This window comes from Phocoena sinus, chromosome 19 (genome assembly GCF_008692025.1).
Source record: "Phocoena sinus isolate mPhoSin1 chromosome 19, mPhoSin1.pri, whole genome shotgun sequence".
Lineage (NCBI taxonomy): Eukaryota > Metazoa > Chordata > Mammalia > Artiodactyla > Phocoenidae > Phocoena > Phocoena sinus.
This window is the reverse complement of record NC_045781.1, coordinates 55,342,524-55,356,108: the sequence shown is the minus strand read 5'-3', so window position 1 is coordinate 55,356,108 and position 13,585 is coordinate 55,342,524. Positions and strand designations below refer to the sequence as shown.

General features: G+C 53.8%; 1 protein-coding gene across 1 annotated transcript in view; it reads right to left on the bottom strand.

Moving 5' to 3' along the window:
* The window catches only part of CRISPLD2 (cysteine rich secretory protein LCCL domain containing 2), a 66,983-nt gene extending 53,992 nt beyond the window's left edge, over positions 1-12,991 (bottom strand). The window contains exon 1 of the mRNA XM_032613878.1: positions 12,806-12,991. The gene's annotated coding sequence lies outside the window, so the exon portion shown is untranslated. The remainder of the gene's footprint in view (positions 1-12,805) is intronic.
* Between the last annotated feature and the right edge of the window lie 594 nt (positions 12,992-13,585).

Here is a 13,585-nt window from a genome sequence, read left to right as displayed (position 1 = left end):
CATCTCACATCTACATTCCAGAGCACAGCACTGGGCTGGCACACAGGGGAGAAAAACCAGAATGCTGGACTGAGCTGTGTGGCCTGCAAATTCCTATGTCGAAGTCCTAACCCCCAGCACCTCAGACTGTGACTGTATTTGGAGAGAGGGTCTTTCAAGAGGTGGTTAAGTTAAAATGAGGTCATATGGGTGAGCCCTGCTCCAGTATGACTGGTGTCCTTATAAGAAGAAGGGATTAGGACACAGACACACACGGAGGGACGAGAGTGTGAGATACAGCAAGGAGACCGCCGTCTTCACACCAAGGAGCAAAGCCTAAAAGAAACCAGCTCCGCCGACACCTTGATCTTGGACTTCCAGACTCCAAAAGTGTGAGAAAATGAATTTGTGTTGTTTAAACCACTCAGTCTGTGGTACTTTATCCTGGCAGCCCTAGCAAACTAATACAAGCATCAGATAATAAGCGAGGAGAACTGTGTTCTAAGTATCCCACTGGCAGCTGTATGGAAGGGGGTAAGGGAGGAGCAGAGGGGCAAATGGGGAGGCCAAGGGTGGGATCGTGGCTGGAACCTGGGCAGTGACGCTTGGTGCTGTGTCACAGCACAAGCCCATCAGCCGAGGCGACTTGGCCGGGGCCACGCCAGCCCGCCTTGGCCTTCAGCCCCTTGGCATTCAGCTTCCACTGCCGAAACAGCTCGACAAGAGCCTAGGGAAAAAGCACTGCAGCCCCCTTTCCATCTACAATTTAAAAGAAACAAACTCACAGACATAGAGAATAGACTAGTGGTTGCCAAGGGGTAGAGGGGATGGGGGGCGTGGAGTGGGAGTCTGCGGTTAGCAGATGCAAACTATTATATAAAGAATGGATAAACAACGAGGTCCTACTGTATAGCACAGGGAACTACATTCAATATCCTGGGATAAACCATAATGAAAAAGAATATGAAAAAGAATACATATTTGTATAACTGAGTCACTTTGCTGTACAGCAGAAATTAACACAACATTATAAACCAACTATACTTCAATAAAATAAATTTTTAAAAAAAGTTTTCCCAATGAGACACACACTGCCCACCACCACCAGGGGCTTTCCAATGACACGTACAGGCCCCCACCAGGGAGGCCAGCGGGGCTTACATGGAGGGAGACCTACCGCAAGCCCGTTGCTGCACTTCTCACTTCACCCTCCCAATGATTCAGAGGTTTGGGCTCTATTGCTCCCATTTTACAGGTGAGGAGACTGAGGCCCCTGGAGTGTCAGGAACCTGCCCAGGGTCACACAACTGCAAGCAGAAAACCTGGGGCTGGAACGCAGCTCCGTCTGACCTCCAAGCCCCTTCCTCAATGCCACAGTGCCTTCCCAAGGGGTGGGCTTCCTTGGGGATTTCCCGTCACTACCCACACAGGGGAGGGCCGCCCACAAACAACCCAGCACTCACTGCGACCCTCCCTTCCCTTCTCTGCTTCCTGCACGGATAGTGGGGCTCAGTGGAGACAGGCACCGTGCCCCACCCCAGGTAGTGACTCTGTCGAGAAGGCATCCGTTTGTCGCCCCCAGGGGAACGAAACCTTTACATCATGGTTACATTTCACCAAGATACTCCCCGTCATGGGGCTTGGCACCCACCCAGTCTCTATCTGCTGACGTACCTTTGACTAAAATATGACGCCCGCACCGACGGACCCTCTCTGCCGGGCACCCTCCAGCCGTCCTAACGTTCCCGAGGGGCTCACACTTCAGGGGGTCAACCCGAGCTCCCTTCTGTTCCTGGAGACGGAGGCCCACACTCCCCAGCTCTGCGCTTTTGTCCCCGCTTTCTCCTAGGGTTGCCAAATGCAAGCTTCATTTCTAGAGAAGCCCTTCTCCACTCTCTGTCCCTGGCCTCCTGCCAAAAGCCCGAAACACCCGCGTGGACGGCCGTACAATTCACAGAAACGCCGTCTGGGAGACATCGTCTCCTTGGCCCCAGTTGCAAAACCCAGCCCGCGAGACCACAAACAAGATAACGGCGCCAGGGTCCCATAAGCACATACCAGGGGGCGGGGAGGGGACCAAGAAAGCTTTCACGCCCCACGGTCAACGTCCAGACCCAGCCTGGGGTCAGATTCCTGCAGCACGGCCTCAGCTTTCAGATGCAGTTGGACCCTGGCTGTTTTCTACCTCATTTTCTGGAAAAGAAAACTGAGCCCGGGAGAAGTTATGTGGTATCTGTGAGGTTGCGGGTCTGGTTTGAGGTGGAACCAAGGCTTGAAATCCAGCTTTCTGGAAGCGTGGGGAACCCTGAGCACATGGGTGCTGCAACGTCAGCTCTGCCATCACCCCTCTACCCCGGCCAAGGCTCTGGGGACATTTAGGGCATCCACAGCCCCACATGTCCCCCATCTAGCCAGGGGTCTCCTCGAGGGCTAGCTCCTGGGGGATGCTGACGCCAAATTCAACTCCCAGGAATGAGAGAAAGAAAGAGAACGTGGTTGGAGTTCGATGTCATCCCGCCCAGGCTGCCTTCGCCTATGTTTAAGAAAACCTGCCAGAAAGATGACTCGTAGGACGGAGCCTGCCAGCCGTCAGCCCCGAGACCGTGCCAAGCTCTCTGCTTCTGCACATGCTGTTCTCGCAGCTCATCTCATGACCCCAGCCTGCCCCTCCCCCGCCCGGGTCCCGCCGATGAATGAAGTCCTGCTCGTGGGTTAAGACACAACTGCAGGGTCGCTGCTTAATCACGGCCCCAGACCCGTCCGCCTTGTTCACCGCTGAACCGCCAGTTTCTGACCTCGGGACGAGGAGATCCGTACATCCACTACGTAAATATTTATTGAACACCGCTGGCGCCTCTGTAGGTGAACAAGACTGACGGGTCTGCAGGTGTGATTCAGCTCCAGGAGGCTTCCAGAAAGCGACGACCCTTTGGCTGAGTCTTCACTGCTGAGCGGGGACGGATCAGCCTGCAGGGGACGGGGCAGGCCGGGGTCAAGGGACAAGCCGTGGTACGAGGAATGATGGAGATGAGGAGCACGAGTGTTACAATATTACAGGGTTCGCTACAAGGTCTACGGCTAATAGTACTGGCTATGACAATAGTGATGGTGATGCTGAATACTCCACAGATACATTGTTTGGAGGGATTTGGGGAAGCCTGGAATTAATAATGGGGAACACAGTGAAAAGGCTATTCTCTCTTCACCACATTATTTCAAAGCCCCGCCTCTGGGCTTCCCTGGTGGCGCAGTGGTTGAGAGTCCGCCTGCCGATGCAGGGTACACGGGTTCGTGCCCGGGTCCGGGAAGATCCCACGCGCCGCGGAGCGGCTGGGCCCGTGAGCCATGGCCGCTGAGCCTGCGCGTCCGGAGCCTGTGCTCCGCAACGGGAGAGGCCACAGCAGTGAGAGGCCCACGTGCCACAAAAAAAAAGAAAAGAAAAAAAGCCCCACCTCTGCTTTGAGACAAAATCTAATTTTTAAAAATCCAATAAATGTCTATTGCTTGTCGGGGGTGGGGGGAAGCCCACCCCTAAACTTGAAACACGCTTCGGCTCACTGCATGCCTGGGGCCTTGGACACTTTTTCCCAGCTTTCTGGGGAAGTGGGTTCTGAGACGTCACAGACCGGGTCTGCAGCGTGAATGTGACCAACTGGCCGGGACCTGGATTCACAGTGGTGACAGTCCGCCAGTTCACAGGCCAACGCGGTTGCAGTGCTAGGTCCCCTTGCAGGGCTCAGCTCGGCTGAGTTCACCGGCCGTGGGTGTCAAGGGTTCAGCAGCTTGCCTCCTGTCTACTCACACTTGCTGCCTTGCCCGCTAAGACTGGGCGCTTCTTGATGGCTGGAACCACTGCTGTGCTGGTAAATGTTTAACAACGGATGCTCGAAAAACCCCAAAATACCCACCCTGATCTGTAGTGTCTGCCAATTCTCTTGGTGTAAATATTCCCACCACGGCAATTTGAAGCCACCAACGTGGGGTCACTGAGCATGGAGTTTCTGGAAAGAGCCTCCTGATAACACAGAATGATGTCGTTCTTCCACCACATGCACAGAATAGACATCAACCACCCCAAGGGCAGAGAGAATAGGAAAGCGAGGTAAAAAAAATTAGGATGTGCTAAGTTTTGAGTATTTATTACCTTTGTTTTAAATAAGACTTATTTCACTATAAGTTTATATAACATTTAATGCTGGTGGTGTTCACGGGGAATTATACTCAACATTTTGTAATAACCTATAAGGGAAAAAAAAGTATCTAGAAATACGGGTATATGTACATATATATGTGTATATAACTGAATCACTGTGCTGTACACCTGAAACTTACACAACATTGTACATTAACGATACTTCAATTAAAAAAAAAACCAAAATGATGGTTGGGTTGAACTTTTCAGAAACTTAACCACAACTTTTCTGAATACTTAACCATGGGCTCTCACAAGCCGGGACAAGCCAGCATGACCCAGTCGGCCAGCTCCAGCACAGCACTGGCCAACTGGGTCTTATTCAACTTGAATCCTTAGCGCGTATTAACTGCCCAGCAAACACTTATCCCCAATAACCCAGCCAACACTTGATGAGTGAGGGCGAAGCGGCAGACGTTGTTCTGGGTCCTCCACTCCCAGAATCTTGTATTTCATCCTCTGCACAGACTGATGGGGCCACTGCAATTATGATCCCCATTTTACAGATGAGGAAACTGAGGCTCAACACAGAAAAGCAGCTTGCTCACGGTCATACAGAGCCTGCCACACTCTGACCGCCTACCCATCCTGCTCTCCAAAACGTCAGGGCAGTTCTGACCTGTGCCCCGACGTCAGCCGGACTCAGCAAGAGACCTCGAGGCTAACCCCCAAGCCCGGGGTGCCCCAGGCTCCTCTCTTCTTCAGAAGCACAAGGGAGAACTCGAAACGTGAGCGAGGCCAAGGGCAGAGCAGAGTCAGACCCACAAACCACCCAGAAATTCCAGGAATGAAGTGGTGGCTGGGCGGAGGGGGGCGGGACACCCCGGCCTGTCTCAGGCAGATCCCAGGACTGGGTAAGTATCAGACACCCCAGGGGTGGGGATCTCCCTCCTCCATTGGAGCCAGTTTTCCTTAAACCTTTCTCAACAGAATTAGGGCACGACAATGGAGGAAACAGGCCTTCCCTTCCCTTGCCAACTGCTCTGCCCTCAACCCCACAAAGACAGACACTAGGCTTAACAAAAATGCGCCCCCCCCCGCCCCCGCCCCGCTGCAGGCACTTTCTCTCCTCCTGTCCCCTCAGCCAGAGATACATCCCTATGGGATACACAGGGCAATATCTCGGGATGCTTACTTGAACAAATACAATATACAAAACCCATTCAGTTTTTTAAATACTATGCTGAGAATATACACAATTCTGAACAAAAAGAGAACACTCCCTCAACAATCATTTACTTAATCTACTCTGTGTGAAAAAAAAGAACTAAAAACCAGGTTTGTTCAGTGCAAGCCAAGATAATATATGAGAAGCCACTTTAAAGTGACCGGATAATAAATTAATATGTTCTTAAAATACCCAGTACATAACTCCTGGGGCCCCTTTCTCCCTTCTTGCAGATGTGTGGATGCTTCCTTGGAAACAATGCTCCCAGCAAAGCTTTAGATAAATGGCAGGAAACCTCCACCTCCAAGGGACAAGAAATCAAGGACTCCCAGGAGGCAGCGTCGATAAGCGTGGACATTGGGTCAATCCCAGTTCGAATCCTGACTCCACATCATTGAGCTGGGTGCTGCCCAGAGGGTCCCTCAACCTCGTGGAGTCTCCAGTCCCTCATGGGCAAAACGAAGCCCTGAATTTCTCCCAGGGCTGGGGGAAGATTTGCAGAGTAAGGAGATGGTGGTTCTAAAGAGCCCAGCAGCAGAGTCCCAGGATCTACCGGTGCTTAATGACTGTTTCTTTCCTTCCTCCTCCTGGGTGAATTCTGGCATCCCAGATCATCTCTGCTGCAGGCTACGAGGCTGACAGCACCTGGACCAGCCTCCCACCTGAAATGCATGATTCACTGGTATTGGGTGGTACCTGCAAGGATGAGTCACAGCCTTGAACCAAGCTCAAGAATTCTATAGCAGCAGGCTATGGAATCTCCACACAGATGAACATCCCCAGGGCAACCCTCACGTGGCCACGGAGTCCCTGGGATAGGCCAGTGAACAAGCCTCTGTCCCCAGGAATCGGGGGGCGGGGAGGGAGGGAACATCGCAGCAAATAGATGTTACAGAGGCTGGAGGAAGACAGCCCTGGGACACGGGATGGTGAGGCTGGGCAGAGGGTGGGGCAGGGACCACTCTGGCTGGGGTGAACTCCAGGCAGCAGGAACCGCAAGCACAAAGACTCTGAGATGGTCACCAGCTTGGCCTGACCAAGGAGGGGCGCAAAGCCAGTGTGGCCGGGGAGAAATGGGGTCACAGAGGCAAGCAGGGCCAAGCAGCCAGGGGCCTTGAGGGCCATGACAAGGATTTTATTCTAAATGCAAAGAGGGGGAACTTCCCTGGTGGTCCAGTGGTTAAGACTCTGCGCTTTTACTGCAGGGGGTGCAGGTTTGATCCCTGGCTGGGGAACTAAGATCCCGCATGCCATGTGGCATGGCCATAAAATAAAAACAATAAAAAATTTAGAAAATAATTGCAAAGAGGGGTGTGTGTGTGTGTGTGTGTGTGTTTGTGTGTGTGTGTGTGTGTGCATGCATGCCTGTCGGGTGCAGGGCAGATGAAGCCGATGGTGACAGGGTCTGATTTATGCTTTGAGAGCCTGGCAGATGTAGCATTGCAGACGAAGCTCACAGACATAACACTGAACCAAAGCCAGACTCCAGTGATGAAACATGCATGGTTCATTTACGTAAAGTTCAAAACCAGGCAAAACCAACCTATACCGTCAGAAGTCCGGAAATGGTTACTCTCAGAGGTGGGGCTATGGGAGGGTTCCTGGGGGACGGTCAGGCTCTGTAGCTCTGGGGCCATAGCACGGGTACGCACACTTGGAGAAAATTCATCCCCCGACGCACGAATGCATGTGCACTCTTCTCTAGCATGTTGAACTTTAATAAAAAGTTTAAGAGAAATTTAAAGAAGTTCTGGCTTCTGTTGGAAGAACGGCTCCAGAGAAGCTGGAGAACAGATTATGCAAGAGAAAATCCTCCAGGGCTCCCCCCAGGAGGCTCCGCAATGAGACAAGTCCGGGGCCTGGTCTCCTACAGCCCTTCAAAGTGAACTTGAAGGTGCTGGAGCCCAGATAAAGCTCCGTGCTGCCAGAGCCTCCCACTTGGGCCAGACACCGACTCTCCCAGACAGGGCCCAGTTCATCCCCCGTCTGAAGGGCACTTTGTCCAGCGATGCCAAAGCCGAAAATATCTCAGTCCCCGGGAAGCCCGGCCTTGAAGGTTCCCGGGAATAAACAGTGTTTTTACAGCAGCCCGTGCTTCCCCCATGAGAACAGACTGGCTGTGTTGGGAGCCGGTTTGGGGGCGGGATGGAGAGGTGCAGCGCACACGTGCATACACACAGATGTATTTTAAATGCTGGGAGGGAAACAACCCATTCTTTCACAGGGGCCGCTTAGGGGTTACAAACAAACGGACTTCACAAGCTCCTGGGCACGCGGGGCTCTAAATACAGGCGGAAGGAAAAGGCGGGAATCCTCAGGACACTTGCTTGGGCCCCAGAGCAACGGGTGCCAACAAGCCGAGCCCTCTTCCAGAAGAAAGTCCTAGGCGCACGTCAAGAGCCTGTTCTCAGGGGCCTCGGCTCTGGACAGGAGAGGTCATTCTAGCTCCCAAGCCACTGGCTCCATTCTCGCCACGTGACCTGTTTCTGGTCACACCAGGTCCTGTAAACAGAACCTTCTGCCCCCATCAGCCAGCCCCGCCCACCCCATTCTGGGGCCGGGGCCCAGAGCAAGTCTTCTCAGCTTTCCAGGGCAATGGGTCCCACCCTGGAGCCCGCACCAGAAAGTGCTGGAAGCCGCGTGAAAACACAGATTGTCGCCCCCCCCCATAGCTTTAGGAGGCCTGGGGCAGGGCCTGAGAATCGGCATTCGGATGAGCTCCTGGGAGCCGCTGCTGGTCCGGGGACCCCACTTTGAGAAACGCTGCTCTAGGTGGTAACAGCCTCTCAAATCTTCTCACGCCGCACCTCAGTCCAGTGTTTCCCGAAGTCCAGCCTTTAGCACACCCCCTTCCCCAAGCTTTGCCCACCTTCCTACCATCTCCCTGTTCTAGTTCACACTTCGTATTTTATTGAAGTTGGCTTGCTTTGGGGGTTCAAAGAAATTTACTTTAAAAAGGGAACCTTCTCTCATCAGCAGGTGCAGAGAACCTGAGGCTAGAGTAAAACGGAACACGAGGAAAACGGAAGAGAGTTGGGGCCAGGGGCTTCACTGTAGAGGGCGCTCTCTGTTGTAGCGAGGTCAGGGTGGGGAGGCATTCGGGGCAGAAGGCACCCCCTGAGACGGTCGCCTTGCTGTGACACAGAGGAGAGAACAGCGCCTGGGTGGGAGGCCTTTGCTGCTGGGTCACTAGACACGCTCAGTCACCTCGGGGACCAGCAGGATGGGCTCCCCACACTTTGGGGGATACTGCTCATCCCACAGTGATCTGTTCTCAAGTACAAAGGCCACCCTGTGGCTCTCCTGTGCCCCGCAGCCCAGAGCAAGAAATCCAAGCTCAGTACAGCTGACCCCACCGGAGGGCAGGCTCCTCCACCCTGCGCCTGACCCTTAGACCCCAGACACCCTGAGCTTGTCATTCTCAGGGTACCAGGACCCTCCCCTCCTCCAGGCCTTTGCACATACCTGGTCCCTCCCCTTGGTGTACCCCCCAACATCTCCCCCCCACAACGTCACCTTTCCTTGCCAGAGAATCCTGCCTCTTTGCTCTAAAAGGACTTCTAGGATCTTAGCAAGTCAGCCTCAGCAGTTGCCGGCTGAATGGCAGTTCCCAGTTCTAGAGAGATCCAGGAGTTTTTCAACACAAAAGAACCTCAGGGCGGGGTCCATTCTGGGACACCTGACTGCAAACAAAATGGAAGCTGGATTCTTTTCCCTTCTGGGATTTCACCATTCTGTACTCACCGTGGGATGCGATCCAGAAACTTGGACTGAAAATGTGGGATTTCATAATTTATATTTTTAAAAAATGATGGTCCAAAAGTTGCATAATCCTCATTAGGACTTTTCTTTTTTCCCTAAATCTGTGGCTTTTGTCTAAGCTGACACAGCATTTGACACAATCAGAGAAGATACATCTCCCTCGGGCTGTATCGTGAGAAACTGTCTATCCCCACAGCCTTGAAGAGGGGGTGTTTGTCGGTGACTACCCACAACTGCACAGCCTGGGGCAGAAAGCTGAGCTCCCCCAGGGCAACATCTCCGACAGGAATCTCTGTCAGTTGCTCTCCTGGTACAGAGGCAGGGGAACTGTGGACACCTCCCCCCAAACACCCAGACACCAGATTCTCATTCCTGAATGAGATGATCTCAGTCGATGTTCCTTCAAGAGGGAAGTCAAGAAAACAGGACACGTGTTCCTTAATACCATGTGACCCAGCTATTCTGCTCCTAGGGGTAGACCCAAAACAACTGAAAACAGGTGTACAAACAAAACTGTGTACACAGACGTTAATAGCGGCATTATGCACGACAGCCAAAAGGTGGAGATGGCCCAAACTTCCATCAGTGGAAGAAGGGATCAATGAAAGGTGATCTATCCAGACACTGGAATAGCATTCAGCCATAAAAAGGGACGTAGCACGGACACAGGCTGCATCATGAATGAACCTTGGCAACGTTATGCTCAGTGAGAGAAGCCAGACGCAAAAAGCCACGTACTGTAGGATTCCATTTATATGAAATGTCCAGTATAAGCAAATCCAGACAGACAGAAAGCAGATGAGGAGTTGCCCGGGGCCGGGGAGGACAGATGGGGAGCGATGGCTAATAACGGTTATGGGGTCTCCTGCTGGGATGCTGAAAACGTTCTGGAATTAGACAGTGGTGATGGTTGCAGAACACTGTGAATGTACTAGATGCCACCAAACAGTGCACTTTAAAATGTAAGTTTTATGTTGATGAGTGTTTTACCACAATAAAACCTGTTTTTTCAAGGAAAAAAAGAAAGAAAGGAAAAAGAGCATGGCTGGCCCTACCAACCACGACCCAGATCTGCCTGACCCTCCCTGTTCCAGAACAGAGTGTGCTCCCTTTGGGACTTTATGAGGGGCTCCAGATGCCCTATGCCATGAAGGTCTGAGAAGCTGTTCAGTTCAACGAACTGAAGATGAAATGAAATGACGCCTGTGTTATATTTTCCTTTCTTGACAAGCCATGAGCCCCTCTGAGTGATGCTGGGTTTGCACATCTGGGACTGATCAAAAACCAGTGAGTCTGCAAAAAAAGGGGGGGAAAGAAAGCTTCCTAGGTCGGGAGCAAGCAGACACAGAGGCACCTCCCATACGCAGTAAATTACTCTGGTGACAGAGAAAAGAAATGTTCCAGCTCCCACAAGGCCAAAGAGGTCGGCATTTGGGGGTCCTGCCTTTAAAAGCCAGTTTTCAAATGCAACCTACCACAAACCCCAGCTATCCAACGTGAGGTCTCTGAGGGAGGGATGCAGTTTGGGGGCTTTTAGAAGCTCATGCTCTTCTGCTGAGCTCCAGCCCCTCCCCATCAAGCCAGCTCTCCTTTCCAGACGCAGGACTGTGGGAGCAGCTGGCATTGCTCTGGGCTCCCCAGCGGGGCCCTCTGCACGTTGACACAGGTACCTGTCAGCAGAGTGGATCCCAAGCCCCTCTCCAGGCCCACCCTTAACCGGGGCCAGGGATTCAGAACCCACATGGCAGAAACCTTGTGCAGCAGCGTGCTCTGCGCTGACAGTCCTGTGGCCGGCCACCGGACCGGCATCTTCTTCCAGAATCTCGGGTGGGGTCCAGCCAGGATGGCAGCTCTTCCCCGCTCTGGCCGTGTCACGTGGGGTACATACCTTAATCACTCTGAGCCTCGACCGCCTCCTTGTAAAAAGCAGGACAGTCCAGCTCATAAAAAAGTCAGCAGGATAGGTCATCCGTGTAAAACCCCAGGCGCGTCTGGGCCACAGTACGTGCCAGATAAACGTCAGCTGCTGGGAGGATTACAGATGCTATCATTACTATTCGTACTCCTATTTTTTAAGAGACTGTAAAAATCAAGATCACTCTCTTCATTCTCCCTGGCTGCGTCATCAGGGACGAGGCTGGGGCTCAACTCTGCTGCTGTTTCACGTGGAACCCCTCTCAAACGAAACGGTTCCTGTTGAAGGTCAGGTTCACACGTAGAGTCAGCAGTTGGGCAGAGAAGTGCCTTAAAGGAGGCAGGACCCAGCCGCTAAGTGTGTAGGGTAAGTAGACAGAGAGACCTGGGGTGACAACATCACACGCAAGCCAGGGGACCTTGGGCAAGCACTTCACCTCTTTGAGCCTCGGTTGCCTCATCTGTAATGAAAACCTGGAGGCCTCGTGCCCAGGTGTGTTGCAGGTAAAGACGACGGCAACGGCCCTCAGAGCCGGCACACCAGCAACGCAGCTCCCACACCTTCTGCTCCTTCCCCCACGTGCAGCCAGCCAGGTCAGGGGCAGAAACCGAAAATCAGGTGCACAAGACAAAGAGCCCTGAGAGCTCCCCTCTGGGTCTATCTGGAGAAGGGGGCACGGCCTTCACCTTGACCTTCACATGGTCTCTCATCTGTCAGGCTCCAGACCCTTGGTGTCCCGATCCCACTGCGGAAGGCAGGCTCACCCTATTCTGCCCAGGCAAGGAGACCAAAGGTTCAAGGTAGAAACTCACAAGCCCACTCTTGGCTGGAAGTTGAGCTGGGCGCCTGACAGACTCCCAGCGGCTTCTGATCAGAGGAGTAACTCACCTCTGGCTAAAAGACACCCAGTTCAAATCGGACTGCAACGAGCAGGCGTCAGCTAAGCCCTTCCTGGCTTGTCCACCAGCCCAGCCCTTTCAAGGGAGGTTCTGGGTCTGCACTGCACGAGGGGCTCGCCCTGGCTCTTCCACCTGGGGCTGCAGATCTCCTAGATCCCAGAGCTGAGCCCTCAGCTCCCAGCCGTCCCCCCACAAGAAGTTTACGCAGATATCCACTCCGGTTGAAGAGACCCAGGAACTCTTCCCAGACCTGTAGGAACTCTGATATGCCCCACGCCTGGACGCATCCACAGCCACATGGAGCTTTGGAGGCAGACAGAACTGGGTCCCAGCCTCTGCTCTGCCTGGACACTTCACCTCTCTGACCCTCAGGAAGACTACCTGGAAGGTTTGTTCCAAACAAAATCATAAAGGGGTGTGGCCCTGTAAACTTGCCGAGCAGAACGCACACGCCCTTAGGATCACCCCGGCCCTCCACACGTGGGCAGGACGCATTCGAAGTCCTGCCACATACACACCATCAGCTTTCTATTTATTGACGCCCACTGTGTACACAGGAACGCAACAGATGCTAGTGAACTGCACAGGTGAGGGAGGAGTACACAGCCTCGGGGAGCACGATTCTGCGGTCAGACGGCCTTTGAGTGCTGGCTCCCTAGCTTCCAGCATGTGAGGTCTCAGGCAACTTGCCCTCGCTGAGCCTCAGTTTCTCCATCTGGGGACGGGCATGCTGCCGAGCACGGTTCTGAGATGCAGGTGGCGCGCTCAGCTAAGAGCCTGCACACAGTAAGCCCTAAGAGACGGCATCTGCGCCGGCTATCTCAGCTCCTCGGAGATCGCGGGAGCGGATCGTACAGTGCAAAGAGGAGAACCATTTAAGTCACACTTACCTCCCTCCGCAGGGCTCCAGCCACCTCCTCGCCGGCGTCTCCTGAGTGGAGTGGCGGCAGCGTCAGCAGCAGCACAGGCACAGCGGACACAGCGGGCAGGTCGCGGGATATGGTACACCGCTGCCGCCGAGAGATGCAGTGGGTCCGAGGACCCTGCGCGCCGCCTCTTGTAGGCTGCCCGGAGCCCCGGGGCCACGCCCCGCGGCGGTCGGCGGCGCTGATCGCGCCGCGCCGTCGCTGCCCCGCCCCGCCAGGTCCTCCCCCACCCCACCGGCCCCGCCCCTCCCGGCCTCGCACCACCCCGGGAGCCCGGAGGACACCCGGAGGCGCGGGCGCCCGGGGTCGGGTGGGGGGCGTCGCAGGGAGCGCGGGATCACCCGCGCCCAAAGAACTCTGCTTGACAAGAGGAGGACGCGCTCAGTTTCTCGTCATGACCATAAAAGTATCGTTTCCATTGACAGCTTAACGATGCACCCAGCGCGATGCCAGGCATTTTCCACCAGGGGTGTGCAAATTCACCAAATTCCACTTCTCTGCGGCTCAAGTGGAAAATGGGAAAAGGGAAGCTATCTCCTGTGGATTGCAGCAAATGAAATCAGGAAGGGCGGGGGCTCCACCAACTATGGTGCAGAATACACACTTGCTAATTTATTTCCATCCTCTATGCGCGGATAGAAAACTTCACTCTTGCCACCCTGAAACACACACACACACACACACACACACACACACACACACACACACACAATTTCCAGGGTGCGAATGAAGACAGGAAGACCT